This window comes from Lycium barbarum, chromosome 9 (genome assembly GCF_019175385.1).
Source record: "Lycium barbarum isolate Lr01 chromosome 9, ASM1917538v2, whole genome shotgun sequence".
Taxonomy (NCBI): Eukaryota; Viridiplantae; Streptophyta; class Magnoliopsida; order Solanales; family Solanaceae; genus Lycium; species Lycium barbarum.
The window spans coordinates 94911262-94923298 of NC_083345.1; positions in this window are offsets into that span (position 1 = coordinate 94911262).

Genomic DNA, 12037 nt, shown 5'->3' on the forward strand with positions numbered 1-12037 from the left:
TTTCTAACCACCGGCATACTCAAATTTCCCTTAGGTTACTCTAGTTTCTCATCTGTCTCTTATGTCTGAGTTTGTAGGACTCTTAATACACTTCCCAGGGGGTCACCCATCCTAGTATTACTCTCACCCCAGCACGCTTAAACTTGGAGGGATAATGGGATCCGGTGTGCTAGTGTTGGTACGATCACATCCACCCTACTGCGTGACCTTTATCGCATGACCTAGAACAAGTTGAAGTTCTAACGGGTCCCGATAAATTCTCGCATCTCCCTCTGGATTAAAAAGGATCTCTTACTCTTCCGACTAAGCAAATGCTATTTTGTCCTTTGAAATCCTCAATAATCACCTTCAATCTGCATGTATGACTATTTTTCATCCTAACTTTCAAGATTCACAATGGTGGCGAAAGCATCTTAATCGTAGTTACTTATAAATACTTTGGTTATTGGTCCTTTAAGGATTTCCGCTCGTCGCTATTAAGTAATAATATATAGTAAATGCACACACATAGGAAATTTCCATAAAAGACTCATATACCTGTAGCCGATCGGTCCTTAGCCTGATCTGGTGGGCAATAGAGTGAAGTGTGCTCTTCATCCTTGTCTTCCCAGCATATACTAGTCTGGCCTAACATAATGCTGAAACGTAGGAAAACTCTAGATGTGCCAAACTCTGTACTTCCTCAATTACGTCTTCGTCCACAGCAATTTCGTGAACCTTTAAACGGGTCTTTGTGATATGATTTCTCAGTCAGGTCTCCTCCTACTGGAGCCACATCCTCCAATGGGTTCATCTCAATGGAATAGCTGTTGCTTTTTCTTTTACCTCTTGACATCCTCGATCCTGAGTCGACGGGTGATACGGGTCTCATGTCCCCCTTCGGAGCCTCACTTACGCTCCCATTAACTGATCTTTGTCCTCTTCTCCAATACATTCCTGCAATTTAACAAAAATCGTACCAAGAACGAGCTTTCCTATCATTGGCTCTACTGCACGATCTACGATAAAAAAAAAGATGACATCCTAAATGCCCTGTAGCTTCCTTTTTATAGATGTGGTGCACAACACACTGATCAACAAGACTCTACTAGACACGATCTGTAGACACTCCGAGGATGAACTGCTCTGATACCACTTTTGTCACGACCTACACCGATGGCCTATGACTAGTGCCCGAAGTGGACACCCGTGTACGAACCTGCAAAATATAATCAGACTGAACTAAGGACAATATGGAAATTTGTAAAAGCATGTTGTAGAGCCATAATGTCATATATCAGAATGCACCTGTCTCCTGAAGAGTCACAGCTAACCAAAACATATCAAAATATGCAAGCCAACCAGGCTGCCACTATATACGGGAATATCCAAAACGAACTACGTCGATATAGATGACCAAACATATGTACAACCCACACATGTTTACAGACCTCTAAGAGTGTAACAGTAAAATATCACAGGACAGGGCCCCGCCATACCGCTGGATATGCATAAGTCTAAATAAAGGATCTATACCAAAATGACTCAAGCTCCGGAACAATGGAGCTCTCCAATCAGCTGGGCAGAAGTCCTAGGCTGGCAGATCACCAAACTGAGTGTCTGCACCTGTGGGCATGAAACGCAGCCCCTGAAGAAAGTGGGTCAGTACGAAAAATGTACTGAATATGTAAAGCATGAAACACAATAGTGAAGGTCATGACTGAATGGAAAGATGACATGAGATGAGTATGATAATCAATGGATACCAATGCATATGTACTTTATGTGGTGAGTCATACATATATATACTCTGTATACCGTACCCGACCCATTATGGGACTCGGTTATGTAAATATATATCGTACCCGGCCCTTTAGTAAGGTACTCGGTTATGTATATATATACCGTACCCGGCTCTTTAGTAAAGGACTCGGTTATGTAAATATATACCGTACCCGACCCTTTAGTAAGGGACTCGGTTATGTAAATATATACCGTACCCGGCCCTTTAGTAAGGGACTCGGTTATGTAAATATATATCGTACCCGGCCCTTTAGTAAAGGACTCAGTTATGTAAATATATACCGTACCCGGCCCATAAGTTAGGGACTCGGTTATGTAAATATATACTGTACCCGGCCATTTAGTAAGGGACTAGGTTATGTAAATATATACCCTACCCGACCCTTTAGTAAGGGACTCGGTTATGTAAATATATACATATAAATACATTATAACATAAGTAGCATGAATGAGAGCCCAAAGAACGCTATGACTCTATCGGAGTGACGTAAGGCCGATAACCTCCTATTACATTATGAAATAATCATCATCGTTCTATCTCACCTTGAAGGAACAATTATTATAAGGCGACATCAACAACAATGAATAAAATCGAGAAAATCATAAAATAACTCAACATTCTCATAATAACATTGAAATCATAAACTTGGAACCTTTAAACATAAAATCATCATCATCATCATTATAATCGTCATAGAATCATTCTCATCTTTAACATTATGAGAAACTTTAAGAATCATGAACTTTTAGCTTTTTAAGACAAGGAGGTTATGGAAACATTTATGGAATCATATTGTCACGACCCAGCCCCGTGGGCCGCGACTGGCACCCTACCTGGGTACCCAGTCCAAATCACATATTCATTTACCAAATCCGAACGTATTTCAGAATTTCATAAAAGTCATATCAACATAGGTTATATAAAAATATGTCTTAAGCGGTCGCACAAATCAAAATGTCATATCGAATCCAAACGGAGCGGCGGAATAGACATCGCCGGTCATAAGTGCAAATATAAGCATAAGGGCCATTTAGGGCCATCATAACAAAATGACCGCTGTAAGACCGGAAAACAAAATCAAACAAACATACATAGGACCCTCGCCCCACATATATGACTACAGGCCTCTACGAATTCAAAACAAAGACATATGGCGAGACAGGGCCCCGCCGTACCCAAATAGTCAAATGTACAGAATATATACATAGCAAAAGAAGTCTGTACCAAAAGTGGACTCCGAGTCAAGAAGGAGTACTCCGAAATAGCAGAGAGTGAAGCCTACAGTGGAGGATCACCAATGTCTGTACCTGCGGGCATGAAACGCAGCCCCCGAAGAAAGGGGGTCAGTACGAAATATGTACTGAGTATGTAAAGCACGGAGTACAGAAATATGAGCCAAAACTGAAAGCAAACCGGATATCAAAGGGAAGTATCAATCAGTATGTCAAAATCCGTATCAAATCATATATATATACATAATGCAAACGAAATCATGCAAACGCTCAAGAACGTGGTCGCCACTCCGACGCTGGCGCCACACACAGCATAACACCAGAAGGTTTCGAATCTCCGTACATCCCCGAACACAAACATAAGTGAGCGTATGGCATCACTAGCCATATCACAGCATAACTCCAAACGGAACCCGGCCCTATGGCGAGGCCTCAGGAACCGTAACACAGCATACGGCCGAATTATCATAGGGCGCACGAATCATAACCGGCCCGGGAACCGGCGAACGAAGTCATAAGGAGGCACGAGCGGAGTCGTGAGCAAACAAATGCAAATCATATTTTGAAATAGCCCTTCAAAACATAATGATTTCATAAGTCATTTCATAACCCAAAATAATCGAATACTTAGCTGGTACGAAGGTTTATTTCACAAAATGTTTCCAAAGTGGTACGTATGGCTCAAAACAAAACTTAACATATCATAATAGTCAAAACATAATTCGTAGAGGGAAGTCTCAAAGTCGAAGATCTCATATCGAAGTTCATCCAACAAGAGAGCCCGATAGAACAAATAGGGCGTCTCGAGGTTAGCGGGCCCACCTCGAGTCAAATTGAGGTGGCGAACATAATTTACGAACATTTAAAGGCCAAAAGATCATACATAATGATTTCAAAGTGACCCGATCACATTTCGATAGGTTTCGAACATTTGGTTGCATTCTAGCCAAAATAGAGCCTTTAGGCTTCAATTGAATTGAATAAATAGTAGTCGTTTTGTAGATCGGGTTCCGAGGAGCAGAAATGCTCCGGAGGTTCCAATATTCACCTAACATACTAAGACATGCCAAACGAAGAAGTGGGAAGCTTTACATACCTTATAGACGTCTTATTCTCTCCCTAAAATCAAATCCCGTTTCGTCCGGAATCTGCAAATGGTCAAAGTTACCAATTAGAGATTCTTAAGCTTAAAAACTCCATTAACTTCATTTCTGCCTACCGAAATTTCGGCAGCACTTCCCCTATATATCTAACACCCCCGAGACTTAGCTCGGCTCAAAATACATCAACAACAACAACCCAAACATCACAAACAACACAAACCACAACTAAAGCACTTTAACTTCAATATTCTTCCTTACCATACAAGTTGACAACTTTCATTCAAACTTCACAATACCAAACTAATGTTCACCTTATTGTATTCATCCACCCATTCAAGGTTATTCAAGCACATCCCAATTAGGTTCCAAACACTATACATAATTTCAAATGATCCATCACTTTCCATATTCCATCCGAAACGTCAACAACTACAACGAACATACTAACTCGCATTGTTTCCTTCCAAATTCATTAACAACAACATTAATTCACATCCTAGAATCTTACTTTCATAATTATATAAAAATCATATAAAAATCACATAATTTCCCATATCAACATACAACCAACTTCAATGCCAACTCACTTCGTTAAACCTTTATTTACGTCATAAACGCCACAACGACACAACTAACAAGCTAAATAAAAATTTAATCCATTACTCTTCACCACCAAGTGGCTCACGGCCACATACCACTTCACACACATGCACGGCTACTCACAACACAACACAATTCCATAATCTTCATGCAACTCTAATCACTAACACATATATACCCATTCCATAACATAAAAACATAGAAATCTTACCTTTTTCTTGAAATTCCGACTTGCCGCAAACGTGGTTCTTTCGCTTAACTAATTGTATCACGTCGGAGAGCGTCTTGCATACTCTATGAATACAAGAAGAATAAGATTTTTAAGTCCAAGATCAAGGCTAGGAAAATTTTTCTCTTTTCTTTTGCTATGGCCGAAAGCCTCTCTTGAGGTGGTCTTCAATTTTTGCTTGATTTTCTTGAACTTTCTAAAGATAAGCATGACTATATAATGCTTGCTTGATTAAATGGTCACATGAAAATCACATGACCATTTAAATGGGGCTTGGGCCAAGCCTTAATGGCCGGCCACCCCTATGGTTTTGGGCCTCAATTTTTCATTAATTTCTCGGGCCCAATTCGTTAAAAAATCTCGTTTTGTAATTCCCGAAACTAATTTCCGAAATTCCAATTTCGCCCTTGGACTTCCTCCATATTCCCACACCAATATTTTTCATAAACAACCTAGACATATTAACTAGAATCAAAATATTGCCTTATAACATATAAGTCTTAATTATTTTCAAGATTCCCAATTATGCGAAAACACGGGACATAACACATATCATAGGAATCATGCCTTTGAAAGAAAGGGACGAGCCTTAACATACATGTTCAGCCTCAAATTATCTACACTTATTCGTTCGAGCTCGCAAGTCTATATTTAAGAGGATTCACACTATCGTTAGACTCATAATAGTATACTTGTGCTAAACTTTCTAGTAAACCTTTCTAGAATCTGCCGAAATTTCGGCAGCATCTCCTCTGTTTATATGCCTAGCCCAAAATCTCAATTCAACAACCAACAACAACAACAAAAATATCAACAGTAATAACATCATCTCCAACACCAATATGTACCATAAAATATCCCTCACAACGTTTTCCCTATTTCCACAACCTAAAACTTTATTATACGACCGTTTAATAACTCTATATTCATGAATAAACCAAAAGTAATATTAATAAAGAGAGACTCATACCTTATTCTTGTTGCAATAGCAATATCTTCAATATCCACTTGGAATCCACATCAAAATCCACAGCACAACAATACTAGAATTACGATTATGCGCTACCCGAGCCTCGACTAATCAAAATCACTCCAATTCCTCACTTTATTTTTGACATAAATACCCCTATATGTTGCTGAGCTTCCAATCTGATTTTTAGTGGGAAAAAATGGGGATTTTCCCCTTTTATAAGGTTCAAATTCGGGGGTCACTGTAGCAGTACTGTAGCACGAATTTCTGCTTTGTCAGCCGAACTTGTAACGTCCATAATTCTCTACTCCGATGTCCTATCGATGAGCGAGTTGTTGAGTTAGAAACTATACTCGGCGAACTTCACTTTAGGCTTTTGTTTCACTTTAAAACACTTCATATGCTAAGAGATAATCTTTCCTCAAGTTGGACCAAAGTTTTCAACCGAAACTTTACCCATCCTTCCTCCAAAGTCGTACTACTCCATTTTTTCCACTCATTTCCTTATAAAGCCTTCAGGTATACCTTATATACATCCTTTACTCATTAAATATACTTAACAATACTTTATCCTTGTATTCCAAAGTAGTTTTACTTAACCATAACTCAACGTACTTATGTTTCAAATTTGATATCTGCTTCTTTGAAGATACGGGTTGTAACAGTCAAGTTGTATTTTCCCAGCGTAAAACAATCACAGTGAGCCATGTTTGGCTGGGCAGTTTGACGGAGCATTTTGACTGCCCGTAGGAATTTTGACGGCCCGTCAAAGTGGGCGCAGGATTGCCCGATGAGATTTTAAATTACGCTTTATATATTTCATTTCATATCATTTGGACTCGTTATTTCCCCAAAACAGATCTTTGACTCTCCAAAACCCTCTCTCTAGGTCTATAAACTAATCCAAGCCAAAATCCAAGAAAATCTCAAAGAAGTAAGAGGTTCAAGTGCTAGGAAGCTTGCTAGGGTTTGTGAAACTCAAGATTTCTTATGGCGTTGATGTTGGAGACTTCACTTTAGTGGAGTAAGTTGATCCATGACTTGTTCTTAAGTGATTAAGGTAAGATTTCACATATTTTACGTATGGTTAAGGTTGTTTGATTATTATGCCATGTGGGTAAAGGAAGAAAAGTTGAAATAGAGTTCAAGTATGAACATAGAGATATTATGAGATATGGGTTAACTTGAATTGAAATTCTTGGCATGTTAGGAGTATAATCTTGTTATGGACGTTATAGATGATGTTGAGGAAATATTGTATGTAAGCATATATGGTGTTGTGTTGTAGCCATTGTTATGAATGATCATGAAAAGGAGTTTTGGGATTGGATGATGCTTAACTTGAATGAAATCTCTTGATTATGGTATTGTTGATAATGTCATTGTTGATTGGGAGTTGTTTTGGAATTTGGTAGAAGTAGATGAAACAGGGAAATGCTGCCAATTTTTGCTAGCATACGAATTATACTCGTTTGAACTTAAGGGTGCCTTTGAAGCCTAACCTTGGTATGAACTGTCACGACCCGACTAGGGGCCATGACGGATACCCGGGGCTAACCACCGAGCACCACTCATTCCATTACTTATCATACTCATTTAGCGTACATTCATAGAAAAATCTTTCTTTATTTGGAAACATAATTTCTTAATATACATAAGCCCTTCGGCTATCAAAATAATGATATATACATACAATAGTAACATCGTGAGACCATACTACCCACACATGCGTTTCTACGAGCCTCTACTAGAGTACTAGACATATGGACGGGACAAGACCCCGTCGTGCCCAAAATACATATACATATATATATACACAAAAGAATAAACCAAATAGCACCTCCGGAAAAATGGAGTACTCTCAAGTCAGCTAATAGCTCCTACGAGTCTGGATCACCTCCCTGTCTACCTGTGGGCATGAACACAGCGTCCAAAGAAAACGGACGTCAGTACGAACATTGTACTGAGTATGTAAGACATGAATAAAATGAACATAATAGAAGAGTCATAAGCCATAGGAGGAAGATATAACCTGCGTGAGTCTTATGGGTGAATACATTTCACACATATATCATATTTTCATATAATCATAGTACATGTATCATCATAGCGCATATATCATCGCATCATAATCATCATCGTTAACCCGCGTCCGGGTAACCATCATATGCCGCCCACTAGTGGTGATCATGCCCGGCCCTCGAGGCTCGGTGTAAACATAGTAGCCCGCCTTAGCGGTGACATACCCGGCCAACTAGGCACGGTGGAATCGTATCATCATATAATCAATCATAAACTCATCATTATTACACATCTCATAGACATATCATGACTTAACATCATTATACATTTATCATCAAAACATACATTAGAACTTGAAGGCAACTATGGCTATGTCGGGGTGACATTAGGTCGTGAACCCCCGATTATATTATGAAGTAATCATCAACATCATATCTCACCTTGAAGGAACTAACAATTTAAGGTGAGTGTACACAAGGAAAAGCGTCAATGGAACCATACTTAGAATCACTAGCTTCATGGACATCATACTTTACTCTAGAATTCTTTATACTTAACCCATCATCATCATTATCTTGCTCGTCGTATCTCTTTTCTTTATCTCATACATATATAGCTCATTACAGTCATAGACTCATAGTTCCTTTATTTAGGAATATTATGGAAAATTTAGAAGATTCATGTCATAGGAGTCATGCCTTAGAAAGAAGGGACTAGCCTTACATACCTCTTTTGTTTAACAGTTTTATCGCTTGATCGTTCCCCTTCGATGCTTGCGTTTCTACCTTCAAGAGGATTCACATCAACATTAGTTAATCGATTATATGAACGTGTCACTATTGCTAGAGAAAATTGGGCAGCATTTCCTTTGTTTCTACTACTTTCTCCATATCATATATCAACTCCTAAACATCCATAACAACACTAACAATAAATAGGCAACAATCATCATTCATTACATTATTCGTATTTCACAATTTCACTTCAATTTCTCCATAATTGTGGTTATAGTTCACTATCGCATTTTCTCACATATAATACTTATTCCATGTTCTAAATGTAGTTCATAACATACTTACAATCACAACATATCGATAATCATGACTCAATCCAAGCGTTTACCCAACAATGACACTATTCCCACATTTATGACCCATTTTCTATATCTTTCTACAATCCAAGTGTGTTAACTTTCAACACCTTAAACAACAATGAATGATCATAAAACTCACCTTAGATAATGGAAGAATAAGCCTTGAGTGGGAATTCTCTTCTTGCAAAAAAACCCTAGTCCACTTCCCTTGGGATTTCTTGGCTTAGATGAACTTTGATATGTTTTATACACTTGATTTTGTGGGTTTGATGTAGTTGATCATAGATTTATCTTGGTTTCTTGTGGATGAAGAGTGGAGAGAATTCTAGAGTGTTCTTGAGGTGTAGAGAGTGGAAATGAAATGAATTAAATGAGAGAGAGGGTCCTTATATCGTTTTAACATCTGACCCGACACTAACATACGGTCAGTATATTTTACACTGACTGTATGTCTGGACCGTATGTTTGGTCCAGTGAAGACCCTCATTCTAGGAAGAACATACGGCTGTACATACGGTCCGTATGTTTTATACGGCCAGTATGTTTGGCCGTATAATGCCCAGCTCTCCGAAGTTCGTTCTCGTCGACTCGTTTGATCTCCAATCCTTATGGAACCTTCTTGACACTTGTTTAATACTTCATTAACAATCTAAACATCCCTATAACTCATCCTCAAGGCCTTACCAAATAGTCCTTAACGCAATAATTTACGAAACCTTTCCTAAACCCCACTTGTACTCCACTTGTCCTTATCAATCCTTATTTCATCAATTCATATATCTTCAAAATCTTAACGTATACATTCTAAGACAACTAAGTATCCGTCTTATAGTATTAAGAACTTCCTGTTACCCTTAAGCTCGCATTGGTTCATTCACTACATGATGACATGAAATTTCCAAGGTGTAACACTCTCCCCCCCTTTTAGAACATTCGTCCTCGGATGTTAAGCACTCGGGAATTCTACAAAAATTTCGCCAGAGTTTCCCCTGTAATATGGCATTACCATCCTGTCACAACAACCCATAATAACATCGCCTCACAGGGCCACAACACAATAGCAATATAATTGGGCCACACACGACCCATATGCATAAAAAGGAAGCATACATACCTCATAATGTTAATGTTTCATCTTGGATCTCTCCTGGGAGTTGGAATAAGTGCGGATACCTGGATTTCATTTTCTCTTCCGCCTCCCAAGTCATTTCTTCTCGGGCGTTATTTCGCCACAAGACTTTGACTGAAGCTACTTCCTTATTTCAAAGTCTCCGTACTTGCCTGTCTAATATGGCAATGGGCACTTCTTCATAGGCTAGCCTTTCTGTCACTTGAACCTCATCTATTGGCACAATCCTCGTAGGATCTCCAACACACTTGCGGAGCATGGAGACATGAAAAACTAGATGGACCGATTCAAGTTCTGAAGGCAAGTCCAATTCGTAAGCTACGTGACCCACCTTGCGGAAAATTTTATAAGGTCCAATGTATCGAGGACTTAATTTCCCTTTCTTGCCAAACCTCATCACCCCTTTCATTGGCGACACCTTCAAAAATACCCAGTCATCAGTTTGAAATTCTAAGTCTCGCCGACGGTTGTCCGCATAAGATTTTTGGCGACTTTGGGCTGTCAATAAGCGATCTTGTATCACCTTGACTTTTTCTACCGCTTGCTGAATCAACTCAGGGCCTATTAGGTGCACTTCTCCTACTTCAAACCATCTAATCGGGGATCTACACTTCCTTCCATATAGAGCTTCATACGGAGCCATTTGGATACTGGAATGATAGTTATTGCTATATGCAAACTCAATCAGAGGTATTTGGCCATCCCAGCTATCACCAAAATATAGAACACATGCTCTTAGCATATCCTCTAAGGTCTGAATGGTACGTTCGGCTTGCCCATCAGTCTGCGGATGAAATGCCGTACTAAGCTTCACTTGAGTACCTAGACCTTCTTGGAAGGATTTCTAAAACTTGGCTGTAAATTGCGCTCCTCTATCTGTGATAATGGATATCGGAATACCATGGAGTCACACAATTTCCTTGAGATACAACCTTGCATAATCTTCAGCCGAGTATGTGGTTCTGACTGGAAGAAATGAGCTGCTTTCGTGAGTCTGTCCACGATCACCCATATGGAATCATACTTACCTCGGGAACGAGGTAACCCCACAATAAAATCCATATTGATCACTTCCCATTTCCACGTAGGGATTTCCATTGCTTGTAATAATCCTCCTTGCTTTTGATGTTTGATTTTTACTTGCTGGCAATTTGGACATTGAGCTACAAATCCTGCTATGTCACTCTTCATGCCATCCCACCAATATATCAACTTGAGATCATGATACATCTTCATTGCACCTGGGTGAATAGAATACCGAGAATAATGAGCTTCTTCCAGAATTCTACGACGTAGTTCTGCAACATTCAGAACACACAGCCTACCTCGGTATCTAAGAATTCCATCCGTGGAAATTTCAAATGGAGACTTCTCTTTTTCATGAAATTTGTCTTTGTAATGTCACAAATGAGAATCTTCATACTGACGTTCTTTCACTTCCATATTCAGGGGCAAAACTGTGGGATCATTAATACTGATTCCTGCATTACCTGAATCAATTAAACGTACTCCAAGATTAGCTAGTTGGTGGAGCTCATGAATCATCTCCTTATTTTTTGGAGGAACTTCACATAGGCTGCCCATTGATCGGCGGCTAAGCGCATCAGCTACTACATTTGCCTTTCCGGGGTGGTACAAAATGCTCACATCATAATCTTTTAATAATTCTAACCACCGCCTCTGCCGCAGATTCTACTCCTTCTGTTTGAAAATGTATTGAAGGCTCTTGTGATCTGTATAGATATCAACATGCACACCATACAAGTAATGTCTCCACATCTTTAATGCATGAATAACCGCAGCCAATTCGAGATCATGAGTTAGGTAGTTCTTTTCATGTTTCTGCAGTTGTCTCGAAGCATAACCAATGACTTTA